This window comes from Leptosomus discolor, chromosome 8 (genome assembly GCF_034619465.1).
Source record: "Leptosomus discolor isolate bLepDis1 chromosome 8, bLepDis1.hap2, whole genome shotgun sequence".
Lineage (NCBI taxonomy): Eukaryota > Metazoa > Chordata > Aves > Leptosomiformes > Leptosomidae > Leptosomus > Leptosomus discolor.
The window spans coordinates 3,932,282-3,941,042 of NC_141398.1; the positions used below are offsets into that span (position 1 = coordinate 3,932,282).

At 49.1% G+C, this 8,761-nt stretch overlaps 1 protein-coding gene across 1 annotated transcript in view; it reads right to left on the bottom strand.

Moving 5' to 3' along the window:
- The window catches only part of RIPOR2 (RHO family interacting cell polarization regulator 2), a 69,895-nt gene extending 62,377 nt beyond the window's left edge, over window positions 1-7,518 (bottom strand). The window contains exon 1 of the mRNA XM_086468954.1: window positions 7,500-7,518. The gene's annotated coding sequence lies outside the window, so the exon portion shown is untranslated. The remainder of the gene's footprint in view (window positions 1-7,499) is intronic.
- Window positions 7,519-8,761: the final 1,243 nt, after the last annotated feature.

The following is an 8,761-nucleotide window of genomic DNA, read 5'->3' on the forward strand; positions in this document are numbered from 1 at the left end:
CCGGATGGTTTATCCCCTGCCATTTCTTCAGGCAGGGGCTGGGCCGCAGTGCGACTTCCCCCCAGATCCCATTTCATTTTCCCCCTCTCTCTCTCTGTGGCTTCCTTTCTTTCTGCCTCGCTTTCTGTCTTTCCATCTTTTTACCAGCTATCTGAACTCTAGGCATCATTTCCAAGCTCTGAGGCTCTGAACTTGCCAATTCCCAGACTACCTGCAATTAAACCAGAGTAAGCCAATGTCATCCCCCCCCGTAAGTTATGCAGCATTAAGGCTGTTGTGCTCAGGATTTCCATAGTGGTTTTGCTTCACCTGTTTTCCAGTTGCCAAAGACACAGGAATTACAGTGGCCTCTCACAGCGTACATGCTTTCCTGCACCCTCTCCACCCGATCTTTTTTGGGGTGTGCAAATGCGCACACATACACCCATCCCCTTGGCAGAAAGTCTGTAGGTCGAGCTGTGAGCTTCAGCAGCGAGGAAGGATTTAGGTGGCAGCCACAGCGGGACCCCTTGTCAAACCATTCCCCTGCTCTTAGATGACAGATCAAGACAATGTTGCTTAAAATTCTGTGGGGTCTGACACCGCCTCTCGCCCCCCAAGCGATGCTGAGATATGGGAGAAATCCTACCATCGGGAAATCATCCCACCATCAACTTTTTAGTGCCTCTGTGACACTGTCAAGTGCTTGACTACTCTCCCCTCTCTTTCTAATTCATGTTCTCAGACTGTTTTCTTTCCTCGCCTTTTAACTCTGCACTTCCTGACCGGGTTGTTTTGTGACTGTCACGCCCTTGGTACAACAACCACAAGGCTTTGAGCATCCAGGCAGGCGGAAGCTCATTTCAGAGGCAGCTGAGCTGTGCCTCGAATTGTTAAAGGGGTGAAGTTGTTTACGCCACCAGCTCATGCTAGCCAAGCTACATTTATTTTGTGACTTTAATGATGGGACTGGGTGACAAAAAGCTTGTGTTTCAAGGAGCTTTCTAAAGACACTGTCTAAAAACAGGAGGGAAAAAACGGGTGGAAAGGAAGGCAGTTTTGCTTGTTTTGCAAGCTTAGAAGGTGGCCCGAGCACACCTCATCAGTGGTTTCTCTCTGGCTGGTACATACCTTCCTCTTTTCTCTGAGGGCTGGTTAAATGCCACTTGTTTATTTGACTTGTTTTTCCCCCTCACTGTTGTTATTATTAGTGATCTAGAAATATTGTCAACAAATATGAACCAAACACGTTGCCTTCAAGACACGGAGAGGGAAGCAACAGGAAGATTAAAGATCCTTAATTAAAAAATAAGGAGACAACAAAGCAGAAAGTGTCTCTCATTTCAATCTTTTTTTAATTTCAGGCCTCATGGACTCAATGGTTTCTGCTTCAGCTAGGGAGCGTGATGCCCTGTTAAAAATAGCCCTCCAGCTGCCCAGGACAGCTGGAAGTGCCGGGGGGGGCCGGAGCACTGCGGGTGGCTCGGTGTGGGGGCACCCGGGGTGGGGACGGGCGTCTCGCACTGACTCCTCTGACTACGAAAAGCTCTCTCGCCCGTCTGCATAACTCTTATCTGCCCACGGAGCACAACCAGAAAAGAAGCAGCTGCGAGAAGCAGGTGAGCGAAGCATTTAGCACCAACAGGAACAAGCAAAAATGCTCCCTAAGAGAGCACCCTCTTTTCCACGCCGTCCTTGTCCTGCACGCTAAGAAGGTCTGCCCATGTTCTTGGAGAAAGGTGCTTCCATCTGAGTTTATAGGCCAGACATCCCTTACTACCATCTATCTATCTGGTTGAAGCAGACCCTGTTGCCTTGGGGGATGAAGCCATGGGACTTCTCTTGCTCTGGGCTGCGGCGTGTTCTCCGTCTCCAGGAATGAGAGATAAGCCAAAAGGACAGGGCTGGTAGGTCTGGTGGGACCTGTAAGTGTTTTCAGGACAATGATCCCAGCAAGCAGGGAGGAGAAGCTCACAAGGGCGCTCATCTTTACTACAACCTTCTCAGACATTAGGCCCTCATATGCCGGAAAAAAGTAGACATGTCACACTCTGTTTGGGTTGAAAACATAGGAAAAACGGTATCCCTGTTTATCTCTGAGGTAGACATCTGCTGGAATACCATACTGATATCTACACGTAACTATCCTTAGAAGACATAATTTGCTTCAGTTTGACAGTGCCCTGTGAGGAGGGGTCGTACCCGAGCTGGCTCTCACCAAAGCGGGGCTGGCGGTGAGAGGTGAACGGCTGGCTGGCTACAGCATGGCAAGAAGCCTGATCCAGCGGGTCACGGACAAGTTGTGACATTGATCTCCTTGTGTGACTGTTAGACAAGTCACTGCAGCTGTACGTCTGAGGAAAACATAGTGTCTTGTATTGCTTTAGGGGAAGAGAAAGGTTGTTTAACCTGAATTGTAGCTGAATAAAGAGCACGTCTCAACTTCAAGTTAACATCCAAGGCCTAAATGTCTTCTAACATCAGCAGCGATGTCACAATACACCAGGAGGTGCATATAACCATGAGCAGCAGCTACCTTTTGTTTCAGCTAAGCTTCAAAGCTGATCCCAAACCCCAGAGCTAAACCTCTCTTTTCTCTTAAAAAGGGCAAGGAGGCATGTAAGGCATCTGGTACATTTTTGAAGCGTCCCTTCAAAGTTTGACGCAGTTACGGTTCTGCTGGGAGCCTTGATGGGCGGCCGAGTTGGAGCATGGCTGTGTGCCATAGCAGCACGTCAGTCCTGGGTGAGGAGATGGCCCTGGGACTCCGACACCATGCAGTGCACCATCTGAAGCGGGCTCTGGTCTACTGAACTGGAGCATGCCCTTACTGAACATTAAGAAAAAGACCGCTTTGCTTTTTTTTCCCCATATTTTGGAAACATGGATGGGATTTTGGGTCGGCTCTGGCCTGAGAGGCAGGTCGTGGTTGCAGGAGGGTACATACAGGAGGTGGGAAGTGGAGATGTGAGGAGAGGTTGGTGTGGAGCAGCTGTATGAAAAGATCTGCGATAAATGACAGTCTAATTTCTATCTCTCCTGTGCGTTCTCAGTTTGGATATGTTGATCACTGCTAACGAAATGCCCGGACCCTCATGCTTGCCACACTTGCTGAGTGCTTGCAAACTCTGTGAGTGGATGTGTCTGCATTGATCTAGGGGCTCCTGCTGCGCCAAGCCCCTGGCCCCTGGCTGAGGCTGTGCTGGGGCAGTGGCATCTCTGTGAGAGCGGTCAGCTCTCCTCCCGGCGGAACCCAGGGTCTGCCAAGAGAGCTGACTCCTGCCCAAATCTCCCTCCCGCCCTGGGCCTGAGAGCTGCCAGAGACTTCTTGGCTCCTCAGCTTAGCCAGACCCAAGGCAAACCCACGCCTGTTTGGCTGCAGTGATGAGGAGAAACCTTGTGCTAGCAGAAGTGTTTTCTTTTTGATGAAATACAACTCAAGTTGCACCAGGGAAGTTTTAGATCGGGTATTAGGAAAAATTTCTTTACTGAAAGAGTGGTTAGGCATTGGAACAGGCTGCCCAGGGAGGTGGTGGAGTCACCATCCCTGGAGGCGTTCAAAAGACTTACAGATATGGTGCTTAGGGACATGGTTTAGTGGTGGGCTCGGTAGTGTTAGGATAATGGTTGGACTTGATGTTCTTAAAGCTCTTTTCCAACCAAAATGATTCTCTGGTTGTATGATTCAGAATCTCAGGCACTTAGAGACATTAAAAATTGAAAAGCATTTTCCCCAAAGTAGGTGTTTTGACCTAACAAAGGTGCAAGACTAACTGACGTCACTTGTCTTGAATTAACGTAGCGAGTAAGGCCATAAAAGAAACAAAACATATCACTGCCTGTACTTTCAAGAGGCTAAAATATTTCCTCCTCAAAACTTTTGCGTACTACAGCTGTGCCCTGCTAAACGACAGCCGCGCTGCAGAGGAAAGGGAGTTTTGCTTCACTGAACCCAAGTACAGTCATTTGCAAAGTCTCCACCGATCCTTTGAAGGAGCTAGCACAACGTAAGTGCAAGGTTGTTATCAGAAAACAAGAGAATTAACTAACAGGCTTTCTTTGAGGATGAACATTTTCATGTTTCGAATGAGTCAGCCTGATTTTTCGTGAAGATACGTGTACTATGGCTTGTCACACCCAGCTCTGTGACTTGGGTTTTCATTGCCTGGTAAGGAAATGAGCATAAGTAGATGAAAATGGTGGAATTATCACTAATGCTGCAGAAAATACAGAAGTTTTTTGACGAATTTTTTGTTTGCATGTGGGAAAATATCAGTGCCAGCTTATGGTCTATATCAATGGGAAAATATTTTTCCCTTTATCTTTCCCAAAGAAGGATCTTAAACTGTAGCTTTGAACAAGAGCTATCCAAGGCGTTCTTTGCTGATGTTTTCAAAAACTTGAAACACCAGAGGATTTCCAGAGAGCTATGAGCTGATGTTGTGTCACCAATGGTGCGATAGCTTGGCGGTGGTCCTGGCCTCTTCATGGAACAGCTGATGTAGGAGAGTCATACAAGCAAAATTAAAGGATGTGGAATACAGTCAGCAGCACTCATTAATTTTTACAGAAAATAATTCTGTTGGTAGTGTACTTAGACTTTTGCAAGAAATAAGACTTGGTGCTGCATGAGATCTTGACTAAGACACTTGAAATAGAGTAGATCAGTTTGGGACAGGCTGAATGGATCCGATACAAGTCCGAACAATAGACATAGCCCAGCTGAGGAATCATCAGGGGTGCCAGTTTCTAGCGAGGACCTGCACAAATTGGTTCCGTCCCTATGGGATTTGACTCTTTTTATGTCAGTGACCTGAAAGGGAACTTCAAACAGTGACTGACCGAACATGCTGATGGAACAGTGTCTGGGGAAGTGGTAAATCACTCCAAGAACAGGCTAATCGAGAAAGTGAGCCGTGTGGTTTTAGTGCGGGCATAGCTGGGAGCAATGGAGATAAGCCATAATTATGGGATAGTGTTGTCCTTGTTCTGAGAAATTTTGCTGCTGGAGGACTTGAGGATTATAGAAGAGAACCTGTTGAAGAGGAGACCTTGATGTGATGCTGGGACCCAAAAGGACTCAAGCAGTCCTTGTACCTATTATCTGATCTTTGAGGTGATCCTGCTATACATATATATTTATAAAGGATGAGTGAACAGATCATGTCACTGCTGGATTTGTCCCTGGTGTAACAGTTTTGGAGCGGCGGGCCACAGGCTGCTGTCCACATCTCCAAGGGGAAGGTCCCAAGAAGAACCATGAAAATGCTTAAAAGAATAAAACTTGGACTCTATGAAGAAACAGTCATTGATAACAGTCCAAAAGCAGTCTGAGTACAGTCTATGGATAGTTATATGTACAAGCAATAGTGAGTTCTTTGCTCTCCTGGACAAGAGGGCAACACACTCCAAAAAACTAGATAAATCAACACCAAAAGAAATAAGATGTAGCTATCTTTAACGGGGGCAAGTTAAAAAGGTGGCCGGGAGATCTGCCATCACCGCTTTCCAAATCAAGCCGGATGTGGAAAACGAAACAAACCAAAAAAAAAACAGCCCACACCCTAAGAGCTGTGGTCTGTGCTGAGCTGGGAGTCAGAGTTCAGCACCTGACAAATGCTTCCATCTGGCCTGAAAATCTGTGACTAAGTTTTGGCTGGCGCCTAGGTCTCTGCAGCATCAGCGGGGCGGGGGCTGCCCTGTGACCGAAACAGGCGCTGCTCCTCCCCGCTCGGATCCCACCCAGCCCGGAGGAGCGTGCTGGGTTGTCCAGGGTCAACGGTGCTCCAGAAATAGCAGCCAAAAAGTTCATGTTTCCCTGCTAACCCGTTCAAGAGAGAGGAGAGGGGGCTGAAGGGGAAGGCTAGCCCTGTTGCCTGGGTTGTTTGGGCTTTCCAGCTGGCGGGTTTGGGAGCCAACAGACCCACTGGCCGAGAGAGCAGCTGGGGTAGATTTGTTCCCGGTTACACGCAGATGACTTGAAGAGGCTGTCACCAACTCACAGGCTTGTAGGATAATTCAGGTGGGAAGGGACCTCAGGAGGTCATCTAGTCCAACGTCCTGCTCCAAGCAGGGTCATGGGGAGGTTTTTAAAATGTTCCTGCCTTTGGAAAGCCAGCCTCCTCTAGCTGTTGCTGGATCAGCCCTGCCAGAAACAACTTAGCTGAGAGGCTGGAAAAGATTTTTTAAGCACTCTATCTTTCCCTTCAGATAACACAATATAAATGTCAAAGAACCTGCACACATTCCTCTCCTTCCCTCCTACGTTTCTCACTAAAAACATAGGCTAAAGGTTTCAGAAACAGCAGCCTAAATCCCACCGGGTCTTCAGAGCCCTTGAAAATCTCCATATCGAGTCGGAGCACGCAGCTGGTTATCCTGGGAAGCAGCATCCACCTGTGTGAGGGCAGGACGCAGGGAACGCAGCAGTTGATTTGCCAGGGGCATCAGGTTGCCCCTGGACTATCAGGATTTTTCCCTGAATGCAAATGCTCTGACCTCTCCTTTCTGCAAATCCATTGCCCTCCTGAGCCTGGACCGGGATCCAGGGTGAGGAGCGGGGGCGTAAATACGTGAGAAATGTATTTGAGTACAGACAGTGCGCCATTGAGACTGCTTTCTTTTCTGTGTTGATGCCTTTCACTGGGGCTCAGATAACTTGATTTGGCACTATTCACTGCTAAGTTTTCCATACCAACCGCAGCTGAGCTTTGTTTAAATGAGGTTTGCTAAAGCTGTGCTGAAAGTGAGTTTAAAGGTTCACAGTCTTTGGAGCGGATCCAGGCAGCTCTTTGTGCCTTCAACTCCCTTGGAAACTGCAGAGGGCTGGGGGCCGGGAGAAGATTTGCATGAGCAAGTTCTCGCCCCCCCCCCCCCCCCCCCGGCCCCATCTCGAGTGCAAAGGGGAGCAGCGAGCAGCGGCAGAAATTAGACATTGTGGGCCAGATTCTTCCTCCTCCTCTGGGTCCTCTTAGCTGCAGCTCTGCTGTTTTGACCTGGTAGCACTCGGCACCCACGTAAACGGCGGCACAGGAGGCAAGCAGTGAGGAATCAAGCTCCGGCAGAAAGAGTTTGAGGGATAAGAAACCATGGCACCGGCTTTGTGCCCTGGGTTGGCGCAGTCGGAGAGGAGGAGGCTAATTTTGCTCAGATAATTTAAGTAGCAAGTCGCTTTTAGCCCCTGTGAAGAGCCCCTGCTACGTTAACGACAGCTGCACCTGCAGTGCTGAACGCCCAGCACGCTGCTGTGCCCAGCGCAGTCGCTGCAGCAAACACACTCGGTGTCCCCCCAGCTGTCCTCTACTGCAGTAACCTCCTTGCTGAGGAAGCAAGCTGCTGAACCAGTGAGAAAGTTATTTTTATTGTATATCTGGGGTGCTTTTGTTCTCCATTCTCTTCGGAGAAAAAGAAAGTCTGGTCACCCTGTGACCTTGGAGCCCATAGACAACTTCAGATTTACCCAAGCTAGAAACCGGTCTCTAGTCTAAGTAGGATAACGATTAAATAAAAGACGACTTTACCTTCCTCAAAGGCATCATCTTCTTCTCCGGGTGCAGCCAGATCTTCTTGGGCGTGCTGCATCGTGGCGAGGACACAGCTCGGGGAGCGGCCAGAGCCGAGTGCTTGAACTGGTTCCTATGCTACAGCGCGGCTATTTCCTTTCACCGGTTTCCTACACGTTTTGGTGGTAACAGCTTCCGCATCTGCACTTGTGAAACCAGTCTCATTCATGTGAATAACGCTTCGCGTTTGTACGGACGGCCTTGGAGCTGGGGCGTCCTTACTGCCGAGAGAGAAGTGGAATTTGAGCGCAGAGGCAGGCAGGACGGGTTCAAAACGCACCCTGCCCTGCGAATGCCGCTGCACAGCGGCCACCCCGTCAGCCCGGGGTGTAGGGGTTTTGCATATGAATGTGAATCCTTTCTGGTGGCAGAGGTAGAGCTGGGGAACAACTCGCCCTGCTCGGTCTGCGGAGCAGCTCGCTTTCACCCCAGGGACAGTTTGACCAGAGTAACCCCCTCCCCGGGCTCTCTCAGTGCCGTGGGTTCATGGGATTTTATTTTTGACTTAGCACGGCAGCAGTGACAGCACATTCTCACCCACGCTGGGGTGACCCATGGCAATGAACGTAAGGGCAAGCCGCAAAGCCATAGGTGACACCAGTTGCCCCATGGGCAGGTGCATTAGCAGGAAGGTGATTCTTGCAGTTAGGATTTCCCAAGTCCCTGTCCTTGGTGTGTTGCCAAACCTAAGGGCCTTCCTGATGATCAGGTGAACAACAGAAGAACATCAAAGTAAAACCTGCTGTCTGTCTATAATAGGTGTATTATCTGAGTATCTCTGTCACTACTAATTCTGCGTCACGCTGGTCCTTTCAGTCGCTGTGTTTCCTGAACTTTATAAACTAAGTTGACTCCTTCCTGCCAGGTCTCTTGATTTATGGGAGGACCTTGCCTACAAACTAACTTACTCTGAACTCATACAAAAGTACATTTGGGTTTCAGGTAGTGTCTGACCCTTGCAGAGTCCTGCTGACTTCATCGGACCGCTCGGGGATATTCATGTGCATGTGTACGCACCTACAGGTTGTGGGGCCGAACACCAGCAGTCCCTCACATCTCTGCTGTCAGAAGGTAGTGTGTAATGACAGTAAACCTGTACCGAGTTTTGATTACTCAGTCTAGTAATTGCACGTGTCGCCTCACCCTGGAAAGCAAGACTCCCAGCACAGCAGCAGCGTTCACTACAGCTTCTGGTAGACGAGTCACAAGCAGGTATAATG